Source organism: Enhydra lutris, unplaced genomic scaffold (genome assembly GCF_002288905.1).
Source record: "Enhydra lutris kenyoni isolate GAN:26980312 unplaced genomic scaffold, ASM228890v2 scaffoldscaffold9, whole genome shotgun sequence".
NCBI lineage: Eukaryota > Metazoa > Chordata > Mammalia > Carnivora > Mustelidae > Enhydra > Enhydra lutris.
The window spans coordinates 64,256,677-64,272,176 of NW_019154093.1; the positions used below are offsets into that span (position 1 = coordinate 64,256,677).

Genomic DNA, 15,500 nt, shown 5'->3' on the forward strand with positions numbered 1-15,500 from the left:
CCAGCTTCTGCTTCGGCTTTTCAAGAAGTTTCGCTAATTGTGGCAACTGCCCTCCCCAGGGTGCTGCTGATTAGCAGCTGTGCACTAGCGTTATTGCTGCTGCTGATTGTCTCCTCTTGGCCAACTCCCCTGACACTTCGTGTTTGACCACAGTCCTAGAAAATGCCTCTTTTCTGGAAATTTGATGGCGCCATGCTGGCATGCAGAACCTTGCTGACCCTAATTAAGGACAAACCCAAAGTTGAAATGTGAAGTGTATTGGGAAGCCAATAGGCCTAAGTTCAAATGTCTGATTACCCTCTGAGCTATTCTGATCTTGAATTCAGCATGTAACGTTACTTAACTCAAAAAACACATGTTTCTTTCTCTTTCTATGAATGATTACTGACTTCCCTCTCTCTATCAGCTGCCTGGCTCTCTTCCAGAGCTCTGGGCCACTCTGTCTAGTGTTTGTCATGTCACCCTTTGAATGCAACCACAGTGACTCAGCTATAAGTCTCTAACTTATCATTTTCCCCTTCATTTATTCCTAATCTTAGTAAAAGTGCCATTATTTATGTGATCCTCATTCTAGTTCCAATGTACCTGCTTCTCCATACTGGCTAACAGAATCATCTATGGAAGCTTTATAAAATGCAGATGCTCAGGACCCTCCTAGGCCTATGAAATCGGAATTTCCAGGGATGAGGTTAACTAGGTATAATTTTTAAAAGCACCACAGTAATTATGCTAGGGAATTAAGTTTGAGAACCATGATATGTCTCCCCTTCCCCCATTCACTGTCTACATTTTGACCTCATTACCTCTTGCCTCGATGATTGCTGTAGTTTGCAACTGCCTTTCATGTATCCTGTTTCAACACTTTTAATTTGCTGTCTTCTTCTTTTTTTTTAATTTGACAAATATTGATAGGAGGCCTTGTTTGGCAAGGGGTTTTCCTCCACCATGGTGCTAGAATCATTTTTCTAAAACACAGGTCTTACGATGTTTTGTTGCTTAAAATCCTGTAATAGTTCTTTTTCCCCCTCAGATTAAACTCCAGCCTTTAAAGATTTAAAGATTTAAAGATCACTGATCTTGTCCCATCTTTTTTTTTTTTTTTAACCAACTCAAGTCCTTTCAATACCTTGGCTATGGTATTTGCTGGTTTCTAAATAGTCGGAAATCTAATGGAATCATCTAATATAATATTTAAGAGCTCATGCATGGAATCACTTAGATCTGGTTTCAGTATACCACTTTGGTACTTACTATCTACATGTCTGTAGCAAGATGCTTAACTTTTTAAGTCTCAGTACTCTTCTCTGCAAAATAGATGTAATAATGACTACCTTATATGGATATCGGGACGAATAAATTAAATAATTTATCTAAAGTGCATAGCACAAAATAAGTACCCAGTTTTGGTGACTGTTACTGGTGGCTATTATTTACACATGCTATTTGCTGCTTAGAATGCTGTTCCTTTGCTCTCTTTCACCTGAATTATCCCCTACTTGATATTTAAGCTTCAGCTAGTCATACTTTTCTCCAGGAAGCCTTCCCTTACAATCACTTTTCACAAGAACCCTAATCTTTCTTCTATCTCAAGGGTCACCCAACTGTGGCCTACAGATCAAATCTGACCTATTACCTATTTTGTATAGTCCCTGAGCAGAGGATGTTTTTATGTCTTTAAATGGTTTTTAAAAAAATCAAAAGAGGTGGGGCGCCTGGGTGGCTCAGTGGCTTAAGCTTCTGCCTTCGGCTCAGGTCATGATCTCAGGGTCCTGAGATTGAGTCTCACATCGGGCTCTCCACTCAGTGGGGAGCCTGCTTCCCCATCTCTCTCTCTGCCTGCCTCTCTGCCTACTTGTGATCTCTGTCTGTCAAATGAATAAATAAAATCTTAAAAAAAAAAATCAAAAGAGGATGCATGGAAATCATACAAAATTTAAATCTCAGCATCCATAAAGTTTCAAGGGAACATGGCCATGCCCGTTTGTTTACAAATGGTCTACGGCTACTTGAGCACTTGCAACAGAAACTGCATGACCCACAGAGCCAAAAATATTAGCTCTCTGACTCTTTTCAGAAAAGAGTTTGCTGATCTCTTCTCTACCTTATCCTAGCAGCGACCATCCTGTATAGTCTGCTCACTTGTCTTCCCACACCAGTGACCTCCTTTAGGTCAGAAACACTGTTTGATCCTTCCTCCAGCACTTCGCACGCTGCCCATGTGGTCTCAGAGAGTAAGCTCTCAATTTATCCTTATTGAGAGAATGAAAGAATTATCTTCCTAAAGGTGTTTTTTCCCCCTTTGTCAAATATGGTAACAATGTATAACTAAACATTTTGTATGAATTCAGAGTAATCATGAGTTCCAAATTTCATTTAGGTATTACCTTTGTGTCAGTCAATTTTTTAACCCCTAACATATATTATTTCATAAAGCAAAGCCTTAAGAAATAAATCGTATTATTGTTCCTTTTTTATCTATAGAAGAAACCAAGGTCACAAAGAGCTCAAGTAATTTGATTAAGTTCCCAGGATTAGGAAGTAACAAAGCTGAACAATCCCACTCAGAGCCCTCTCAATCACTTTGTTATAAAGTGATAGTGAAAATGAAGAGGGAGCCGAAATAAGATGAGGTGTTTGTTTTAATAAGGATTATTTTCAACAACAGTGTTCTAAAGTAAGTTCAAAATAAAATGTGAAAATGTACCATCCTTTGTGATAAAATACAGAAGAGTACATTTTAGATCATGGTAGATGCTTGAATCTTAATGATGTGTTCTTGTTATCACTTTTGTCAGCCAAATGCTGAAAACATTCAAAGAGCCTTATTATTTCTCTATTATAATGTATCTTAAAGCTAGTCTGTTGGTTTTGCTTAACGTTGAAAGTGAATAGCAAGAATACATGACAAATGCAACCCTTTAGAAATAGGATTCTGTCAGCCCCCAGAACGCACCTCACATCTTTGATGAAATATAAAGGATCATTATTCAATGGAAACTGTCAAAAGTCATGTCAAGGGGCGCCTGGGTGGCTCAGTGGGTTAAAGCCTCTGCCTTCGGCTCAGGTCATGATCTCAGGGTCCTGGGATCGAGCCCCGCATCGGGCTCTCTGCTCGGCGGGGAGCCTGCTTCCCTTCCTCTCTCTCTGCCTGCCTCTCTGCCTACTTGTGATCTCTGTCTGTCAAATAAATAAAAATCTTAAAAAAAAAAAAGTCATGTCAAAATTAATAAGTGATCATTTAAGTGCTATAGTAGGGAAAAATTCAGTTGCATTCAAACATACTGAAAGTATTTGCTTAGACATTGATAAAATATGACAAAAATAAGATCTTTAAAAATAGATTAGGGGCACCTGGGTGGCTCAGTGGGTTGAAGCTTCTGCCTTCGGCTCAGGTCATGATCCCAGGGTCCTGGGATCAAGCCCCACGTCGGGCTCTCTGCTCAGCGGGGAGCCTGTGTCCTCCTCTCTCTCTGCCTGCCTCTCTGCCTGCTTGTGATCTCTGTCTGTCCAATAAGTAGATAGAATCTTAAAAAAAAAAGATTATGTTAATATAATTTCAGTCATTGATAATGTATCTCAAGTTGCTTTATATTTATTAAATAATTCCACTCTTGTTTTAGCTGGAATTCTCATTATTTAAGCTTTTTTTCATATCAATATCATTATTATTACTGCTTTTGCATAACATAGGTCTCTCTACACACAAAGAATGATTTTACTATCTTCAGCTGTCTACAACTAATAGTAAGATAAAATAAAAATTGTAGTGATCATCAAGTGCTTATAGCAATAAAAACTTTCTCAGAAGACTTAAATTTTTCTATATTTATTAATTTTATTAAACAGAAATGATAAGTTTAATTTTTCATTAGAAAATAATAGCAATGGTGGATCTTTATTTTAGAAAAGTAAAAAATTCATAGCAATGTTATAGATGTAAACCCAAAGATAAAAATAATTATATTAAATTAAAATGGACTATGCACTGAAAGTAAAAGACAAAGATTTTCAGAGTGGACTAAAAAAAAAGAAAAAGAGAGAGAGAATGAGAGACCAAACTCCATGCTGACTTAAAACAACCTATTCAAATATGAAGACATGGGGTGCCTGGGTAGCCTGGTTCATTAAGTGTCCATTTATTGATTTTGGCTGGGGTCATGATCTCAGGGTCTTGAGATCAAGCCCTATGGGGGATTCCATGCCCAATGTAGAGTCTCCTTGAGATTTTCTCTCTCTCTTCCTTTCCTGATGCCCCCCCAAAATAAATAAAGAAATAAAGAAATAAAATATTTTTAAAAATAAAATAAATAAATGTAAAGACACATATAGGTAAAAGTAAAAAAAAGAAAAAGAAAAAGATATACCATGCTAGTGATAAGCATAAGAAATCTGGAGTGTGTTTATTAATGCCAAAGTAAATTTCAAAACAACAACTGCTCTGATACCAAAACTAAAAATAACCAGAGAGAAAGAATAGCAGACCAATGTACTGCTTGAACAACAACAACAAAACTTTTTAAAAAGATAGCAGTCACACTCAGCAATAAATTATAATAAATCTTGACCAAGTGGAATTTATCCCAGAAATAGCCTTTATCCCAAGTTTTGTTTAATTAACACTTAAACACCAATCATAATTTACCATTTTAATAAAATAAGGAGAAAATTTTTAGAATCATCTCAATAGATGTAGAAAATCATTTAACCAAATTTTATATCCATTGATGACAAGCTCTTGGGGAAAAAAAGGAACAAGAGGGGCACCTGGGTGGCTCAGTCAGTTAAGCATCCCCTTGTTTTCAGCTCAGGTCATGACCTCAGGATTGTGAGATGGAGCCCCACATCGGGCTTCCCACTCAGCTTGGAGTCTGCTTGAAATTCCCTCTACCCCTCTCTCTCTGTCCCTCTCTCTAAAATAAATAAATAAATCTTTAAAAATAAAAGGAATAGAAGGGAGTCTCTTCAATTGGATATAGGGTTTTATTTAAAATCTTTCTAACCCCGGGCGCCTGGGTGGCTCAGTGGGTTAAGCCTCTGCCTTCGGCTCAGGTCATGGTCTCAGGGTCCTGGGATTGAGCCCCACGTCGGGCTCTCTGCTCAGCATGGAGCCTGCTTCCTCCTCTCTCTCTGCCTGCCTCTCTGCCTACTTGTGATCTCTGTCTGTCAAATGAATAAAATCTTTAAAAAAAAAAAAAAAAACTTTCTAACCCCATAATTAATAGTGAAACACTAGATGCTTTCCCTCTAATACTAGGAACAACTTTTTTATAAGAATACAAAAAAAGAAGCACACAGATTATTTTCTAAAGTACATGCACCATTTTACAAGCCCACCAGCAATATGTGAGGACTCTTATTTTACCACATCCTTATCTACTTGTTTTCTCTGTGAAAGATATTGTATATTTTCATAAATATATCCACAAGTATACAATAGGTATATTTTCATAAATATTTCTATAAATATAAAAAAGAGGCATACAAATTGGAAAAGAAGGGATAGAAATCTTTTATTCTTTATCCAAATGACAAAAAATACACTGAAACTCCTAAAAAATCTGTAGAACTAAGAAGTAAGCTTGTATTGTCACAGGATTCTAAGCCTCATATACAAAATGCAATTACATTTTTATACTAGTAATGAAAAACTAGAATTTGAAATTTTTAAAAATACCATTTATAATATAATATATCATATATATATAATTATAATATCATTAGAAAACATGAGTATTTTCTGGATAATAATATATCCAAGATCTGCACAATGACAACTATAAATCATGGCTGAGAAAAGACTGCAATAAATGAAGAGATATATTCATGGACTGGAAGAGTCAATACTTTAATTTAAAAAAAATTTTTTTTTAAGTGGACTCCATGTGCAGGGTGGACTCAACACAGGTTTTGAACTCAGTCAAGACCTAAGCTGAGATCAAGAGTCAGACGCTTAACTGACTGAGCCACCCAGGCATCCTGGAAAAGTCAGTATTTTAAAATATCAAGTCTACCCAAGTTGATGAAGAGATTTAGGACAGTCTTGATCAAAACCCAGCCAGACTTTTTATAGCAATTGACAAGTTGATTCTAAAATTAATATTGGAAAAAACAAAAACAAAAAAAATAAATAAAATTAATATTGGAATTGGAAGAAGCTAGATAGACAAAACGATTTTGAAAAAGTAGAAAAAATTTGGAGGAGTTATACCACCTTATTTCAAAATTCACTTTATAGCTACAACCATAAAGACAGCACAATGTTGGTGTGAGGTTAGATATATAAATCAATGGAATTAAATCAAGAGTTTAGAAGTAGATCCGCAAATGTATGGCCAATTAATTTTTGAAGTTGAGAAGGTAATTCTGTGGGTAATGGATAATGCTTTCAATAAATAGGCCTGGAAAAATTACATATCTTTTATATGTAAGAAAAATGAGTCTGATTTTGATGAACTTTATCTTCCTCTACATGCAAAAAAGTAATTTAATAATATTCATAAAAGCCAAAAGTGTAAAACACAAAGAAGAAAATGTAGGAGAAAACCTTCATGATTTAAGGACATACTAAGATTTATCAGCTAAAACAAATGAACACAACTTTAATAAATGACAAATTGTTTTTTTTTGTTTGTTTGTTTGTTTTTTTTAGGAAGAGAGTATCCGTGGAAGGTGGGAAACAGAACCTTAAGCAGGATTCACATCCAACATAGAGCCCAGTGAGGGGCTTGATCTTATGACCTTGGGATCATGACCTGAGTCAGAATCAAGAGTTAGACGCTTAACGGATTGAGCCATGCAGCATCCCCCAAAATGATAAATTGGTCTTAATCAAATTGAAAACCTTTTATTCTTCAAAAGACATGAGAAAATGAGAAAGCAAGGCACAAATTGGGAAACAGTATTTACAATACATTTATCTGATGAAAGTCTTGCATCCAAACTATATAAGTAAGATGGCAGATGATGATAGAAGATAGGTAGATGGGGGAGTAGGTAGGTAGGTATATAGATAGATAAATAGACACTAGATATAGGTATAGTTATAAACTCTTACAACTCTGTAAGAATCAAACAACTAAATTTGTTTAAGTAGCAGAAATTTGAATGGAAACTCAGAAAAGAAGATTTAAGAATGGTCAGTGAGAATAGATAAAGATGTTCAACATCCTTCATCATCAGAGAAATGCAAATTAAAACTGTAACAAAATAACTTACATATTCACGAGAATGGCACAATGTAAATGACTGATGAAACCAAGTGTTAGCAATAATTTTGAGCAGTTGGAGCTCTCTGTATTAGTGATAGGAAAATAAAACTGTATAACCAGTTTGCTCCATTTAGCAACCGTGCTCCATTTAGCAACCGTCTGATAATAAAGTTTGACACAGAAAGTCCACTGTTAAATTCTCCACCCCCCACAAATGAAAAAACATGTGTACACATAAAAATTTGCATAGGAATGTTTATGGTAACTTTATTCAAATGTCAGAAACTAAAAATAACTCAGCTATACATTAGTAGGTATATTGTTAAATGAATCATATTTTTATAACGGAATACTACTCAGGAATTAAAAAAAAGAATGAACTACTGATAAATACAAAAACATGATTGGATCTGGACACAAATGAATATATACTGTCCAATTCATTTATGTGAAACTTGACTAATAGCGTATCTATTTTATAGTAACAGAAAGCAGGTCTCCAGGTGTTATACGGGAATCACTTGGGTGAGGCTCAGGGGAACACTTAGAGGAGGTGATTATACAGATGTGCAAATTTATCAAAGCATATTGATATCTACACTTAAAAGAGTACATTTTGCCATATGTAAATTTTATCTCAATAAAGTTGATTTTAAAATATTACAGTAGATAAAATATTTCACTCATCTCTAAAAAACTAAAAATTTTTTATTATAGGTATAGATTTGTCAAATCAGTACATTGTACACCTGAAATTAATGTAACATTTTTGTCAGCTATGCTTCAGTAAAATAAGTTGATAATAGGCTTTGGAAAAATAGATTCTTTTAAACATAGTGCCTGATATATGAAATGTATAACTTTAAGCTAGGGCAATTTGACAGTATTTTTAAAAATTAAATGTGTATATTTTTAATGTCTTTAAAAATATATATATATTTTTTCTGATTCAGAAATACAGACTGTATACTAAACATACCCACTCCCATTTTCAGTGTGACATGTGTATAAGGTTTTAATTCCATAACTGTTCATAATAGTAAAAAAAAGAAATAAACCAAATGTCTGTCTATAGATTCGTTAGTAAAACAAATGAGAATATACTCATTCAATGGAATACTATCTAGCTATTAAAAAATGACAATGTCGGGGTGCCTGGGTGGCTCAGTGGGTTAAGCCTCTGCCTTCAGCTCAGGTCATGGTTTCAGGGTCCTGGGATCGAGTTCCGCATTGGGCTCTCTGCTCAGCAGGGAGCCTGCTTCTCCCCTCTCTCTCTGCCTGCCTCTCTGCCTACTTGTGAGCTCTCTCTCTGTCAAATAAATAAATAAAATATTTTTTAAAATGACAATGTCCTTTATATATTGAAGTGAAATAATCTGTAAGATACACTGTTGAAAAAAATAAGGTGCAGATCAATTTTTATAGTATACTTTTTTTTACAAGATTGTATTTATTTATTTGACACAGAGAGAGAGATCACAAGTAGGCAGAGAGGCAGTCAGAGACAGAGGGGAAGCAGGCTCCCTGCTGAACAGAGAGTCTGATGCAGGGCTTGATCCCAGGACCCTGAGATCATGACCTGAGATGAAGGCAGAGGCTTAACACACTGAGCCATCCAGATGCCCCTATAGTATACTATTTTTTGGCTTATAATGTATTTGTTGTATGTGCTTAAAGTTCTCAGGGAGGATGTACAGAAAATCTGCCAAACTGAATATTCTAAATGGAAAACACTGTGATTGGGGGTCAGAAGTTGAAGGAGAATTTTTAATGAATACAATTCTAAACTTTCTGACTTCAAACCTTTAAAAAATAAATAGCATTAAAAAGCAATGTAGGGGTGCCCGGCTGGCTCAGTCAGTAGAGCATGCAAATCTTGATCTCAGGGTTGCAAGTTTGAGCCCACATTGGGTGTAGAGATTACCTAAAAATAAAAAAATCTTTAAAGAAAAAAAAGGCAGTGTAAATTTTTAAAAATGAGAATGCCAATGGCGTAGGAATAAACAAAATAGACAAAGAAGAGGAGCATTTTTAAGCAACAGACTCATGATTTGATGTCAAAGTAAAGATGTCATCCAAATTATGAAGACAGAATTGGCTATTTCATATATAGTGTTAGATAGTTGAAAAAAATAAGACTTGAATAATGTGAACAATGTTTTTAAGTCAAGTACCTCAAAAGTAAACTCAGACTGGTTTCAGATAGTTTATTGGCTTACCCAACAAATGTTTAGGGGGATACTGAGTTCATGTGTGTCTTGATGCCATGCCACAAATACACACAATATTATCAGGATCTGTACTCTTACTCTCTTAGTTTTGTTCTGCTTTTTTTCTGTGTGCTGACTTCATTGTTAGATAAGGTCTTTGCCTAAGCTACAGCAGCTCTAAACATCATATTTCTCTCTCCACATCCAGTGAATAGTCTTATAATTTAAAATGAATTGAATTTCATCTATCAATTATAATTCATGATATTAATAGACTAAAAGGAAAAATATGTAATTTTTCCAATTGAGGCTAAAAAGACATTTGCTAAAAGGCAAGCTATAGTTTTCCAAAAAGCATTAGCAAATTAGTATTAGAAGAGGACTATCTTGGGGCATATACATGGCTCAGTTCGTTGAGCATCTGACTCTTGATTTTGGCTCAGGTCATGACCTTGGGGTCAAAGATCAAGCCCTGTGTCAGGCTCCACACTCAGTGCGGAGTCTGTTTGAGATTCTCTCTCTCCCTCTCTCTCTGTCCCTCCCCTCCCATGCTTTCTCTCCCTCCCTCCCTCTAAAAATAAATAATAGATTTATAAATACATTAAAAAGTGATAATATTTTTTTAAAAAGAAGAGAATTATATTTAACTTGGTAAGCTATATATACCAAAATCTACAACAAACTTTGTACCTAATAGAAAAAGTTTTAATGCATTCCTTCTAAGATGAGGAACAGTACTAACACTGCTACTATTTAACATGCTATTGGAAATTCTGGCAAATAATATAAAGAAAGAAAAATAAATATTATAAGCATTTGAAGGTAAGACATAAAACTGACATAATTTGCAGATAATGTGGACACCTACTTAAGAGAGATTTGGTTCTCTACACCAACACTAGCCAATAGAAATTAACTTTAAGAGGATAATGAAATAGCAACAATAACAATAAATTGCCTGGGAATATCCTTAAAAAGAATACATAAGATCTCTGTGGACAAAACCTCAAAGTTCTGAATAATGTAGAAGATGATTTACATAAAGGGAGAAGTGTTCCCTGCTCTTGGATGATATGTCTCAATATCATAAAAAGTCACTGCTGTCTAAATCAACCTAAATGTTCAAAGGAACCACAAACAGACCTTGTTGTATTTTTTGAGGAATAATTACTCTGAAATTTATTTTAAAGGAAGAAATGATCCACAAAGAGTTAATTCAACCTTTAAAAACAAGAGAGGGGCTTTAGCCTGCCTTAGCTTGTGGAGGAACATGGCCGATGGGCTCCCACAGCGGCAGGATGTGATGAACTGACTTGCAGATGGGTTTTGAAATGCCATCAGAGTGTTGCAGCACTGTGCCCCTCCTGCTTTACGAATATTCAGACAGCAATTAACAAAGATCAGCCGGCCAATCCTACAAAAGAATACGTCAGGTTTTTTGCAGCAGAGATTGCATGAACAGCAAAAGACTTTGATGTTTTGATAGATTCATTGCCCAGTGAAGAATCTACAGGTGCCTTACAAGCTGCTAGCTTGTATAAGCTGGAAGAAGAAAACCACGAAGCTGCTACATGTCTGAAGGATGTTGTTTATGGAGGAGACATGTTTCTAGAAAAGATGCAGAATGCACTTGCTGATAATACGCTGTCACAATTGAAGACAAAGGATGGTAACCGTAGCCAGTCTCTTCTAGACTCATAGTACCAGTATATCATGTGGCTGAAAAAAGGACTATTTCAGTGTCATTAAGAATTCTGCATCAGATTTAGATGTAAACCTTACCAACAGTTATAGAAACATTAAGCACTAAGACACATGTTCTCTTTTTAGCTGTTTTTAATAATCCTTCTATTTTTCACTCTTGATAAATAAGCTTCTAAAACTGCAATTGAACTAGCTTTAAGCCATCATTATACCATTTTTTTTATTATCAGAATGAAATTATTGAGGCAGATATTGCATTAATGGTTTTAATATAATTAAGCAGATGTACTTTAAAATTCAAAGGACATTAAAAAATGAAAACAAAAAAGGTAAACTTGTTCTACCAGATATATTAAGATATTCTATAAAATAGTAATAGATGTTCTGTGCTATTGGTGCAGTAACATACAAATGAACCACGGACTATTCTGATAAGTCCAGACAGACCTATATAGATAGGAGAACTTAATGTATAATAAAGGCAGCACTACAAAACAATGAAGAAATCTGTCAAGACCAAATGTTGCAGAGGATTTGGTTCACTGGGAATTTTTATGCCAGAGGGAGTGTAAATTGCTGCAGCCATTTTGGAATGTAATTTGGAGTGAGCATTCTCATGTACTATTATACAACTTTTGCACAGGTGCCCTGAGATTCTTACATAACTATTTTCTTTGCAGAACTATGTTCATAATAGAAAGAATGTGGAACCAATCCAAATATCAGTCAATGAATAAATAAAGAATGAACATGAAAAAAATTATGTTGACTCAACTTTATTCACAAGAGAGTGCCATAGTAGTAAAATTAATGAATGACAAATATACAAAAAAAAAAAAAAAGATGAATTTTGGAAACTTGATGTTGAATGGAAAAGGTAAGCCCAGAAAGCTACAGATCATATGATATCACATACATGATACCACAAAACTGATCATTATATTGTGTAGAGGGATGTGTGTATATGTGTGTGTGTTAAATTATACTAAACAAGAACAAAAAGTGGGTGCCTGGGTGGCTCAGTGGGTTAAAGCCTCTGCCTTCGTCTCAGGTCATGATCCCAGGGTCCTGGGATCGAGCCCCGCACTGGGCTCTCTGCTCAGCAGGGAGTCTGCTTCTCTCTACTCTCTGCCTGGCTCTCTGCCTACTTGAGATCTCTGTCAAATAAATAAATAAAATCTTAAAAACAAAAAAAAAGAAGAATTAAAAACAAGTTCTCTGGAACTCCTAGACTACCTTATCCACTCCAGAGAAATCCCCTAGGCAGGGCATTGCAGACACTTAGAGTTAATACTCTGTCTGCATTTATAGAGATGGTGAATGCCAAGAGGTTGTAGATGGGGCACTGACAATGTCTGCTACACAAAGGTATGTGAACACAAATGAAGGAGAGCAATGACTTGTAGGGCAGAAACAGGTTTATGCAATAGGGGAGAGCACTTAGCAGATATCCGTGACCTCCTAATTCTTAAATTTCGGCTGGTTTGTGTTGTTAATTTTATTATTATGCTTCCTATCCTACATATATTTTTTCAACACTTCATTAATATGATAAAAGGAAAAATAAAACATTTTTCTTGACATGAAAAAGTAAGTTAAAAAAAATAAGAGTTCCCAAATAGGAAAAAAATTGTTTCTAGTTACAAAAACCTGTTAATTGCCCAGTCTGTTTTCAGCAGAGTACAAATATGATAATGTTTTATTTTTTCTTCAATAATTTACTTTTCCTTTTTTGGTGTCTTAAGACGTTTTGGGTAGAATATATAGGCATGCATTCATTTTCAGATGTTAAAAATCCAGTTGATTGCATCTTATAGATAATTCAGTGCTCACCCTCTCACTGCCAGCGCGTGCAAGATATCAGATGGAAAGCAGGTGCCCCGTGGTTGACATTTTCATTCCTCTTGCCCCACAATGTCTCTCCTCCTTTAAGCAGCTCCACGGTGGGGAAAAGAAAGGAGGCATTAAAGAGAAGGGAGTAAAGGAAGGTTGTACTAGCTGTTACAATCTACTTTTGGTTGCTGATGTCCTTGGCACAAGCAGGTGCCCGTTTGCTTCTCGCTGAGCCATTTGGGAAGCCCCGTGAGAGGAGTCTAACTGCCACCGTTCACTTTCCTCATGTGGAAAACACACCATCATCTCCACTCCCCCTATGCTCCCACAGCCTTTGGTACATGTTAGAGGAAGTCATCTAGGGGATGTGACTGGCCGTTAGCTGGAGAACTGGACCCAGTCAGAGGCTCCTCACCACTCCTCAGTGCTTGAAATGTAGGTTCTCTCCACACTGTCCCACAGTGGGAGCCATTCTCAAGGACATAGGCTTGAGAGAGCAGTACATTGCTGAGACTATCCGGATAGTATATGTAACTGAATCCAGTTAAGGACTCTATAGAAGGCCTCTACAAAGATTTGGCAGACAGGTTTAGAAATCTCATCTTTTGGCTGTCCAAGATAAGCCTCCTAAGTAAATTCCCTCACTTACTAAACCTTCTTCCTACCAATAGGGAGTGCCCTCTTTGTTTGGTGTCTCCTGGCTCTCCTCCTCGCCTTGTGGAACATGTTTCAGATTACACCAGAGAAGCTCCCAGAGTTTGTGAAGCAACAGTATATTCCATAGCCTCTGGCTACTGGGGTTTTCTCATCTGGCCATGTTAAGAGGAGTGCCGGGGAAAACCGTGGAAACTCAGGTATCTGCCATGTCCATTTAGCTTATGAGATGCCTGCTTTAGCATATTGGTCTATATCATCTTATTTAGTTCTTGTGACAATCCTATGAGTTTAGTACTGTTTTTAACTTTTTGCAAATGAGAGAAATGTAGCTTAAAGATACTGAAAAGCCTGCAGCTAATTATTGAATGCTGGGGCTGGATAGAACCAAAGCACTCTGACTTTAGAACCTGAAGACAAACGATAATCAATATAATGGTGGGAGGAAATGGAATCAGACAAATGGAGGTAATTTCATCTAGGCCATGTTCAGATATGATGAATCATTCCTGTCTAAAACAGAAACTTTATTCATTTTCCTTAAAATTCAGTGTCTATCATCCCTGAAATGTGCTGATTGTTTAATTACTAGTCTCTAAAAGTCAACACCTTGACCTTTGGCTTATGTTTTCTAAATTCCCACATCTATTAACATTTTCTTTAGATAGTTTTAAAAACATCAGTTAGGCTACAGTTTTATCATGATTAGAATTTGAATGGATTTTATTTTCTTTTTTAAAGAGGATGATCGTCTCTCTTCCAAATATAAGTTATTTGGGAGACATAGTACTGTTTCTTACCTTTGTAACTACACAAAGAACTGCAATATCCAAATTTATGATGATGCATGTAGGAAAACCAAAAAAGTCTGTAAAACAGTTTCTGGAACTAAAAACCATTTTTAGAATGGCCTCATGAAACAAGATCAATACATAAAGTCAATCACAATCTTAATTACTAGCAAAATTGGAATTTTAAATTTTAAAAATACCATTTACACTAGCTAATCTAAATGTTGAAACCATTGGTAATAAATCTAGCAAAGTTTGTACAGAATTTATATGCAGAAAACTAAAAAAAATCACTGGTGAAAGAATTGAAAGAAAACCTAAAAAATGGAGAGATACACTGTTTATGTTTTGAATATACAATATTGCTAAGATATAAATTCTCTTCATTTTAATCTATAAATTCAAGGCATTCTAACCAAAACCCCAAGGTTTTTTGTTGTTGTTGTTTTGTTTTTTAATTTTATTTTTTATAAACATATATTTTTATCCCCAGGGGTACAGGTCTGTGAATTGCCAGGTTTACACACTTCACAGCACTCACCATAGCACATACCCTCCCCAATGTCCATAACCCCACCCCCTCCTCCCAACCCCCCTCCCCCCCATCAACCCTCAGTTTGTTTTGTGAGATTAAGAGTCATTTATGGTTTGTCTCCCTCCCAATCCCATCTTGTTTCATTTACTCTTCTCCTACCCCCTTAACCCCCCATGTTGCATCTCCTCTCCCTCATATCAGGGAGATCATATGATAGTTGTCTTTCTCCGATTGACTTATTTCACTAAGCATGATACCTTCTAGTTCCATCCACATCATCGCAAATGGCAAGATTTCATTTCTTTTGATGGCTGCATAGTATTCCATTGTGTATATATACCACATCTTCTTTATCCATTCATCTGTTGATGGACATCTAGGTTCTTTCCATAGTTTGGCTATTGTAGACATTGCTGCTATAAACATTCAGGCGCACGTGCCCCTTCGGATCACTACGTTTGTATCTTTAGGGTAAATACCCAGTAGTGCAATTGCTGGGTCATAGGGTAGATCTATTTTCAACATTTTGAGGAACCTCCATGCTGTTTTCCAGAGTGGTTGCAAC

The 15,500-nt window shown here is 35.9% G+C and overlaps 1 pseudogene; it reads left to right on the top strand.

The window, feature by feature from the left end:
* Positions 1-10,688: 10,688 nt before the first annotated feature.
* Positions 10,689-11,119, top strand: LOC111143619 (annotated as a pseudogene).
* Positions 11,120-15,500: the final 4,381 nt, after the last annotated feature.